The sequence below is a fragment of the Narcine bancroftii genome, chromosome 5 (genome assembly GCF_036971445.1).
Source record: "Narcine bancroftii isolate sNarBan1 chromosome 5, sNarBan1.hap1, whole genome shotgun sequence".
Classification (NCBI taxonomy): domain Eukaryota; kingdom Metazoa; phylum Chordata; class Chondrichthyes; order Torpediniformes; family Narcinidae; genus Narcine; species Narcine bancroftii.
In genome coordinates this window covers 215,520,922-215,532,151 of record NC_091473.1, presented here as the reverse complement: position 1 = coordinate 215,532,151, position 11,230 = coordinate 215,520,922, and positions in this window count along the sequence as shown.

The window sequence follows — 11,230 nt, the reverse complement described above, 5'->3', positions numbered from 1 at the left end:
TTGAGGGCCAGTGCATAGGCAGTATCACTTTCCCCGGGTTTCTGGGTAACTTCTTAAGGGGGGCGATTCTTTCCAGGTCGGGGCGGATTTCGCCCTTGCGGACAATGTAGCCCAGAATGGATAGCTCTGTCGCGTTGAACACACATTTGCCCTCATTAAATGTAAGGTTGAGTTCTTTAGCTGTTCCTAAAAATTTCTTTAAGTCGTTGTCGTGCTCAGCCTGTGTTTTCCCACAGATAGTGACATTATCTAGATAGGGGAACGTACCCTGTAACTTATACGCCCTAACAATCTTATCCATTTCCCTCTGAAACATGGACACACCATTAGTGACCCCAAAAGGTACCCTTTTAAACTGGTGTAACCCCCCATCAGCCTCAAAAGCCATATAGAGCCGTTCTCTTTTCTTAATGGGGATTTGGTGATAAGCTGCTTTGAGGTCGATGGTGGAGTGCACTTTGTATTGCGCTATCTGATTAATAATTTCATTGATGTGTGGCAGGGGGTAGGCATCCAGGTTAGTGTAATGGATGATTGTCTGGCTGTAGTCGTTTCTTAGTGTGATTTTTCACGACTACCACTTGGGCCCGCCATGGACTCTTACTCAGTTCAATTACTCCCTCTTTAAGCAGTCTCTGGGTTTCTGCTTTGATAAACTCATGATCCTCTTTGCTGTAAGAACAGCTCTTAGTGGCAATCGGTTGACACTCAGGGGATAAATCACTGAAAAGTGAAGGAACTTTGATCTTTAATGCAGACAGACCACAGTTACTACCTTTAGCACAGCTGATAAGACAAAATACACAGATACAAGGTATGAAAGTTTTAGATGAGGAGTATAAAATTAATTTATTTGCTGATGAGGTATTGGTGTATTTAACAAACCCAGCTCAGTCACTTTTGCACTTGAAGGAGTGTTTAATACAATATGGATGTTTTTCTGGATATAAAGTTAATTGGGAAAAAAGTGAAATATTACTGGTAAGTGAAGGAGATTATTCAGTTTATAAGAATATTATTAATTTGAAATGGACTGATCGAATTAAATTTCTGGGTATAATTTTGAATGTTAATTATCAATCTTTATATAAATTAAATTATGTTCCATTAATGAAAAAAATTAAAACTGATTTGATTAAATTGAAAGATTTACCTATTAATTTATTGGGTAGGTAGGATAAATACAATTAAGATGAATATCTTTCCACGTATACAATATTTGTTTCAATCTATTCCGTATTTACTTGATAATTTTTTTTTCGAGATTTGAATAAAATGGTTAGGGAGTTTTTATGGAGGGGTAAATTTTCAAGAGTAGCTTTGAATAAATTAACTTGGAAATATGAGTTAGGGGGATTACATTTACCACATTTTCAAAATTATTATGAAGCAGCCCAACTTAAATTTATTAGTTCATTGATGGATTTGGTACGGCCTCCTAGTTTGGCTAAAATTGAGATGGCAAATATTTCTGAATTTGAAATATATCAATTTTTGTTTAGATGGAATATAAATTTGTTACAACAATATAATGTGCCTATACTAAAACATTTAATGAAGTTATGGATAAAGAAAAATAAAATAACAGGCTCTTGGGGTAAATTATCGGCTTTGACTCTGTTGTATAATAATCAACTTATTTCTTTTTCAATACATAATCGGTTTATTGCATTGGAGATTTAAAGGTGTGAAAAATTTTGGAGATTGTTTTAAAGAGGGTAAATTTTTATATTTTAATCAGATGAGGGCAGGTTTTGGTATTGATAAGAACTCTTTGTTTCTTTATTATCAAATTCGATCTTTGGTAAAATGTATGTTTGATAGAGATATGATTTTACCTGAAATGACTAAATTTGAGACTTTTCTTATGAAAGTACCAGAAAAGGGTTATATTTCATCTATGTATCAAATATTACATGATGGTATGGATAAAAAGGGTTGGGATAGATCTAAAAGTAAATGGGAAGCGGATACTGGTTTTATTTTTTCTGAAGATGATTGGTTAGATATCTGTTATGATAGTGTAACTAGATTGATAAATGCACGTTATGCAATGATTAATTACAATTTTTTACATCAATTATATTTAACACCTGAAAAATTTAAAAAGTATGGTTTTAATGAATCAGGTTTGTGTTTTAGATGTGGTGATACGGTTGGAACTTTTTTTCATGCTGTTTGGTTATGTATACATATACAATCATTTTGGAAGAAAATTCAAACTTTTTTAGAATACCTGTATAAGATTGAAATAGCTTTAGATCCAACAATTTTTTTATTGGATAGTTTGCAACCTCTGAAAGGTTTGGGATTAGATAAGTTTCAGCTTGCTTTAGTATATTTAGCTTTATCCGTAGCAAAACAATGTATTGCTAGTTCGTGGAAAGATACAAATAAATAATGAGATGAAATATTGTTTAATAATGGAAAAAAATTACGTATGTTTCGCGTGATAATTATAATTTTTAAATTAATAAGTGGTTGTTATATTCAGAATATTTACATTTCAATTTATATTGATTAGATCTTAATTTTTCTTTAATATTCTTTCTTTTTTCTTTCTTTATGGCTCTCCTTAGGAGAGTTGGCTGAAGGGGGGGGGGTTCTTTTTTTATATATAAAAAAACATTCATGTTTATGGTTAATTGTTGCATATGTCATATATTATGTTTTTTGAATGAATAAATAAAGTTTAAAAAAAATTAATTTATAAGAATTTGGACAGGTCATGGATTGGAGAAGTATGGAGGGCTATGGTTGGGGTGCAGGTCAGTGGGACCAGGGAGAATAATAGTTCAGCACAGACTAGAAGGGTCTGTTTCTGTGTTGTTTTGCTCTATGCTTCAAAGGATGGCAAATCTATGAGCATTGCTGCTCATGAAGCAATGACTACATTGATAAATATATTGAAGACTAGGTTGGATAGATTTTTACAAAGTAGGGGAATTAAAGGAAATAGGGAAAAGGCAGGTAGGTGGAGATGAGCCAATCATCAAACCAGCCATGATCTCATTGAATGGCAGAACAGACTCATCAGGCTGGATGGCCAACTCCTTATTTCTTATGTTCAGAATTAGAATTGGAATTTATTGTCATGAACAAGTCAAAAATCTGGTGTTTCGTGGCAGCGTCATAGTGCAAACATTCATAGAGACCTCCTTACAGCAGTAAATAAATAATAAAAGTGCATGAAAAATACGGCAGTGTCTTTGGTTCATTGATTATTCAGGAATCTGACGGCTGTGGGGAAGAAGCTGACCTTGTGTCTTTAGGCTCCTGTACATTCTTCCTGATGGGAAGAGGGTATGGAGGTCTGAGGATAGAGGCTCTCTTGGGTAGAAATGCAAATAAAGTTTTAAAAAAATGTATGATTTTTTTAACCATTTTTCTTTTCTGAATTGACACATAATCCTTTAATGAGAAATAGGTTGAGAATATAGACTCAATTTAGAAAATTCTTTAGGTTTAATAGTTTTTCTCTGGCTAGTCCCATTATAGGTAATCATCACAGATAATCAACTGAAGTGGAGTAGAGGCTCTGATCCAAAAGCTAAGTATAAATAAATGTATCTTTTACTTCAAGCAGGGGGTTCATAAATCCAGACAGAGATGGGAATCAGATTTTTGTTTAGAACAGGTTATAAAGTTTCCACAAAATCCAGAACTATTTTTATTGGGGAATATCGTAGGGACAAGACTCAAATTGAAATGATCTATACACCAAACATAATTTGTCAAAATAACATTAGCAGTGGCAAGAGAATGTCTAGCAGTTATTTGGAAATCTGTTTCACGTTTAGATATGGGATGATGGAATCCTTTTTTTGAATATTTTATTTAAAATGTTTGTCCATACATGTAGTCAGTTTAAAAAATGAAGATACAAATAGAAAAAATAAATCATCTTTTTCAGCCGAATTTAATTTTTCTAACATTTTTTTAGATATTTACAAGTTAGACATTTTGTTCAGTCCATGCTTTCTGATTTTCCTCAAATCTCAAATACTAATATTCTTGATGTATTTTTTAATTTACTTTTTTTCCATGGTGGATTAATATATATTTAGAATGATTTATTGGCTGGGATTAAGAGCGAATGGGAACGAGATTTGAACATAACACTTTCAGATGAAGATCAGCTTGATCGATTCTTTATATTGTGCAAGGCCCTGCTTATTACATTTCAAGGTAGTACATAGAACTCATATGCCCAAACTTAAATTATAAGATTTTTATGCAGGTATCGATTCACTATGTGAAAAATGTAAAATCTTTGAAGCTTCACCGATTCATATGTTTTGGGAGTGCCCAAATTTAGAGAGATTGTGGAAAGACATTTTCCCATCTTTATCAATGATTTTTAAGATAAATATAGAACCTTGTTCATTAATTGCTCTGTTTAGTTTTTCACGTGAGCCAGATATACTTCTGTCTGTATCTCAGGAGATGCAGACTTTACGACACCAGACGAGCAATTTTTTTTGAAATGGAAAGATGACTCTTCCCCTACCCATACACAGTAGTTATATGATGTAATGTCCTATTTAAGTTTGGATAAAATTAGATACAACTTTAAAGAGAGAAAGTTTCAATTTGTAAAGGTGTGGGGCCCATTCATAGATAAATATCATTATTAGAAGAATTAAGAATTTTGAATGTTCCATAGGTTCTCTGTCCGATGTCTGGAGTCGCCATCAGATTCATAATTTCCCCCCTTTTTTAAACAAGGTAAACAAGGTGAAGATTAGATTTGGTTTTTAGGTTTCTTTTTGTTTTTTTTCAAATTATTTATTTATTTATTTGGCTTAACTTGGCAAATATGGGTTTAATATAGTTATAGATTAATTCAATTACTTGTTTCTTATGTGGATAAAGAACTGTCTAACGTAGTTCCATTCACTTTTTTTCCTTGTTTTGTACTTGTGTTTTCCTTAAAATGTTGTATGCAAGTTTATACGTCAAGCTCAATAAAAATATTTAAGACATCGCCTCATGTAGATGTCTTCAATGGAGTGAAGTCTGGTGCCTGTGATGTCACAGTCTGAGTTAACAACCCTCTGGAGTTTATTGTTGTCCTAAGAGTTGGCTCCTCCTAACCAGGCAGTGATGCAACCAGCCAGAATACTCTCCATGGGACACCTGTAGTTGTTTATGAGAGTCTTCAGTGACATACCAAATCTCCTCAGACACCTTACTAAGTACAGCCACTGGCGAGCCTTCTTTGTGATTACATCAACACGGACACACCTTTGGAGATGTTGACACCCAGGAATTTGAAGTTCTTGACCCTCTCCACTACTGAGCCCTTGATGAGGAGTGGGTCATGTACCCTTGACTTCCTCCTGAAGTCCACAATCATCTCCGTGGTTTTGCTAATGTTGAGTGCAAGTTTGTTGGTGTGACTCCATTCAACGAGCTGATCTGTCTCCCTCCTGCACGCTTCCTTGTCATCCCAATCTGTAAATTGTGCTATTGATAGCTTGTTAGTCTGCTTGCAAGAAAACCCTTCTCACCCTACTGGGTGTTTTGAGACAAATAAAGTAAAAAGTAACTAGGGAAAGAATAATGCAGTACACAAAAGTGCTGGAGAAACCCAGCAAGCCATGCAGCATCCATAGGAAGGAAAGGGTAACTGACGTTTTCATGAGGAAATCATGGCAGAGTTCAGGGTTCAGGCCTGAAACGTCAGTTACTTTTTAGTTCCTATGGATGTTGCATGAACTACTGGGTTTCTCCAGCACATTTGTGCGTTGCACTGCATTGTATGTATATTTGTGAATCATTTTTAAATTTAAAGATAACACACCCTTTGAAAAGAGAAGGGCAGCCTGACCTGCATCCCTTGGAACTGGCAGGTCTCTCTCTGGAGTATTGACCTACTGCAGAGGGTCCTTGCGAGAAATGTCCTCCATTGATTCTTCTGGCTGTGCATGAGTCCCAGGTCAGGTGTGTGGTCTGACAGGGGGCTACCTTCCTGCCTGCCAGCTTCCTTAGGTTGTCATGGAGAGGAGGAACGGGTGGAGAGGAGGAGTGGGTGGGGGGGGGGGCAGGAGCGCAACGCTATCTGGCATGAGACAAGCTGGGCCCAATATCCAGGCCCAGAGCATCACACTGTTGCTCGTTGGGTTGCTGTCTCACCACAATCACCATTCCTTGGGGAATGGTCAACAACCTGTCTGATCGGCTCCACAATGGCTACTCTGGTGCCCCCCTGAGATTCACAGCAGGACTGACCCTAAGGATGCTGTCTGCCGTGGCGAGAACATGCAGCCTTTGATCATAGGCTCAACGATAGAGATGCAGGAATGAGCTGTCCCCTCCTGGGGTGGAGTGAGCTGCAAGCTGGGATTGCCATCATCAGGCTGGAGTCTCCGGTGGGAGAGGGGCCAATGATGGGAAGGAGATGGTGGGAGAGGGAGGTGGGGTCACTGGTAGAAGGAGACCCCGGTGGGAGTGAGAGGAAGTGGGGTCAAAGGGAGGAGGAGGAGGGTAGGAGGGGCTCCCTGTGGGAGGGATTTGGATCCCTGGTGAGAGGGGTGGGGTCCTCGGTGGGATGGGGAGATGAAGTTCCCAGTGGGAGGAGGTCCCCAGAGGGAATGGGAGGTGGTTCCCTGGTAGGAGGGGGAGGTGTGTGTTTAACAAGTCTATTGTTTGTCATTTGGATGCATTCCAGTATGCTTTTTGCCTCCATCCATTGACCTGAAGCCTAGAAATTTTCTTGCCCTGCCCCTCATCAGGGAGATCAGACCCAGCCTATCCCTGACCCAACTGCATTCTGCTGAATCTTTTCACCCCCTACAGCACCACAAATCCTTTCTCCAATGAATCTGAAAATTGGGGCAACAACACTTTCCATCCCATCTGGGAGGTCTCCAACCTACTAATCAGCAGCCATAAAGGGTTGCAGACTCCATGGAGCAGCATGAGGAACTACAAGCGGGGAAAATGCTCCCCGTTGAGAAGTAAAAGCAGAGGAGATGACCCTGCAGGACGGTGACAATGGCAGCAGACCAGCAGAGGGGCTCAATTGCTGAGGGACCCCCACAGGCTCTGGTCGACTTGTGGTCAGGATCCCACATAAGCTGCCAGATGCTCATGGCAACCAGGTACCGGAGCTGGGGTTCAAGAAGGTGCTCCCAAAGGGCCTCAGGTGCAAAAGATTTCCTGATCACGTGGATCTCGGAGCTCAGGTTCCCGGTGACACCCATAGTGACTGTCTGCCTTACAGCAGGCAGAAGGTAATTTTATATAATATTGCATGTTCTGTACTATTACATAATAAAGAAATATTGAATGAACATCGACCTCCAATTTCCATTCACCCTTTTTCCCTATCACCATGTCTCCTCCAGCAACCCCCCCCCATCCCCTTCCATCCGCATTCAGAGAGCAACCCACTCCCAATACCACTTCTCAGCTTCCTTCTCCTACCTTCCCATCAGTATCCACCTATGAGCTCTTACCTTTTGGCCTGTACTCCTCCCCCCTTCCTCCCTACTCTCCTTCCCACCTTTTTATTCAGACACCCACCCTCCACCCTGCCTGTTCTGGCTCATAACTCGTCAAAGGTCCTGGGTCCTTCATTTCCTATGGATGCTGTGTGATCTGCTGAGTTTCTCCAGGACCTTTGTGAATTGCACTCAACCCCAGCATTTACAGACTTTATTGTTTAACCCCTTGCTCCAGTGAGGTGACCAGAACTGTACACAATGTTCTAGCTGTGGCTGAACCAGTGCTGATTCACAACCACCCAGCCAGAAGTGTCTGGAGGCCCTCTTCTCGTCTTCCAGTGGGGACTACTTTTACCCTGGGGAAAATATTTTAATTGTTCATCTTATCGATGCCTCTCATTATTTTTATAAACCATCCTTCCAGCAAAAACAACCCATGTTTGCCCACATCTCACACCCTCTGAACCGGGCAACATCCTGGGAAACCTGTCCCTTTTCCAAAGCATCCACATCCTTCCTGCAATGGGGCGACCAGATGTGCATGCAGTGTTCAAAGTGTGACCGAGTCAACTATAATCACTGTGACATGACGACCTCATTTTTATACTCAATGCCCCACCCAATGAAGCCAAGCAGATCATACACCTTCTGTACCACCTGATCTACCAGCATGGCCACTGTCAATGAATGAGCTATGCACATGGGCCCCCAGATAGAGGGATCAATGCTTAAAAAAACGCTGCCGTTAACATTCCCCTGAAATCTAATGTCCTCTCACTTGTCTGGATTAAACCCCAACTGGCTCTTCTCTGCCCACGTCTGTACCTGATCTCTATCCTGTTGTATTCTCAGATAACAATGTACAGTGTCCACATCTCCACCAATCTTTGCATTAACTTCAAACTTACTAACCCCCCCCCCCCAACCCCAACTACTTGTCATTCAAGTTATTGACACACACAGCACAGTTAGTACAACTGTTACACCGCCAGCGACTGGGATTCGAATCACACGCTGTCTGTAAGGAGTTTGTACGTTCTTCCTGTGTCTGTGAGTTTCCTCCAGGTGCTCTGGATTCTTTCCACCTTTCAAAACATACTGAGTGTGTAGAACAATTGGGTGTAATTGAGTGGCACGGGTTCGTAAGTATGTATAATCACAAAACGATCTGTTCTGATACCGATTCCTGTGCAATCCCTCTGGTCACACCCTCCCACCACTACCCAGCCAATTCTGAATCCAAACTATCATCTCCCCCTGGTCTGCATCGGTTCACTAGAACTCCACTAGCTCAAATCTCCCGCTCACCACCAATAACCCTCTGACCCCCTCACCTCCATGTACACATCCAACCTTCTCTTAAATGACAGAAGGGACCCTGACGCAACTTCAGAAGTTTATTCCATTCTGCCACCACTCGCTGAGTGAAAAAGCCACCTCTAATATTTCTCCTAAAGTGTTGCCCCCTTAACTCATGGCCTCTTATTCCACCTCCCCTGCCCTCAGGGGAGTCTGTTTATGTCTAGTCTATCTATTCCTTTCATAATTTTAAATACCTCTATCAAGTCCCCTCTCAGTCATCTACGTTCCAATGAATAAAGTCCCAGTCTCCTTAATCTCTCCCTGTAATCCAGATGCTGTAAGCCAGGCAACATCCTTGTAAACCTTCTCTACCTTATCTATAGCCTTTCTATAATTTGGAGACCAGAACTGAGCACAGTACTCCAAACCTGGCCTCACCAATGCCTTAAACAGCTGCAGCATCACCTCCCAGCTCCTATACTCTATACTATGATTTATGAAGGCCAGCATACCATATGCCTTCTCAACTACCCTGTCTACATGGGAATCCACCTTCAGTGAACTCTGTACCGTGACCCCCAGGTCCCTTTGCTCCTCAGCATGCCTCAATGCCCTCCCTCTTAACTGTATATGTCCTATTCTGGTTATTTTTACTGAAATGCAACACCTCACACTTGTCTACATTGAATTCCATCTGCCATCTTTCAGCCCACTCTTCCAAACTAAATCCTTCTGTAATCCAAGAAAATCTACCTCACTATCCACCACTCCCCCTATTTTCGTATCATCCACATATTTGTGTACCCAGTTAACCACACCCTCCTCTACATCATTAATAAAAATGATAAACAACAAGGGACCCAGCAGTGATCCCTGAGGCACACCGCTTGTCACAGGCTTCCAATGTGAAATACAGTTGTCCACCATGACTCTCTGCTGTCTTATCTCCCAGCCACCTCTGAACCCATGTCACAATCTCTCTACTAATTCCTAGTGACTGAACATTCCTTATTAACCTTCCATGCAGAACCTTATCAAAAGCCTTACTAAAATCCAAATAGATCACATCCACCGCTCTACCTTCATCCATCTTGTCACTCCCTCAAAAAACTCAACAAGGTTAATCAAACATGACTTTCCTTTTACAAACCCATGCTGTGTGCCCCTAATCAATCCCTGCCTATATATGCATAGTATATATGCCTATATCTTTTTCTTTGGCTTGGCTTCGCGGACGAAGATTTATGGAGGGGGTAAAAAGTCCACGTCAGCTGCAGGCTCGTTTGTGGCTGACCAGTCCGATGTGGGACAGGCAGACACGATTGCAGCGGTTGCAAGGGAAAATTGGTTGGTTGGGGTTGGGTGTTGGGTTTTTCCTCCTTTGCCTTTTGTCAGTGAGGTGGGCTCTGCGGTCTTCTTCAGAGGCTGCTGCCCGCCAAACTGTGAGGCGCCAAGATGCACGGTTTGAGGCGTTATCAGCCCACTGGCGGTGGTCAATGTGGCAGGCACCAAGAGTATATGCCTATATACTATGTTGAAGAATACCCTCCATAACCTTCCCCACCACTGAAGTCAAACTTAGTGGCCAATAATTACTTGGCCCACACCTACTGCCTTTTTTGAACAATGGAACATTTGCAACCCTCCAATCCTGTGGTAACACCCCCTCCTCCAGTGATCTTTGAAAAATTACTGTCAGTGCCCCCACTATTTGTTCCCTGACCTCCCTTAAAGTCCTGGGAAAAATCCCATCAGGACCAGGAGACTTATCCACCTCAATTGACCCTAGAAGCTCCAAAACTCTCCTTTCCATAACTAAGCCCTTTGCCTCTCTTATCTCGTGTAGATCAATGTCCCTTTCCCTTGTGAATATGGACGAGAAAAAAATTGTTCAATATTTCTCCCATCTCATACGGTTCCTGACATAGTTCATCGGTCCCATCATCTAGTGGATCTATTCTATCCTTAACCCTCCTTTTACTGTTCACATATCTGTAAAAATCCTTAGGATTCACCTTCGCCTTATTAGATATGGACTCCTCATACTTTTTTTTGCCTTTCTAATTTCCCTCTTAAGGTTCTTCCTGCAATCTAAGTAATGACCATACATCTCCTCAATCTCTTGTTTTTTTTATATTTGGTAAAGGCCTCCCTCTTGTCCCCGAAACCAACTTCTTAATTTCACCAGAAAACCATGGCTCCCTCAAACCTTTAGTCTTCCCCTTCGGCCTGACTGGAACATAAAAATCCTGTACTCTTAAAATCTCACCCCTAAATGCCCCCCAAATTTCCTCTACATCTTTTCCGGCAAAAAGATCAGCCCACATAACTCTCTGCAAATCCCTTCTCATTTCTCCAAATCTGGACTTCCCCCACTCGAAGACCTTCAACCTCAGACCCGAGCTATCCCTTTCCATCATTAAGCTAAAGCTAATGGACCCATGATCACTGGATCTGATGTTCTCTCCAAAGCTTAC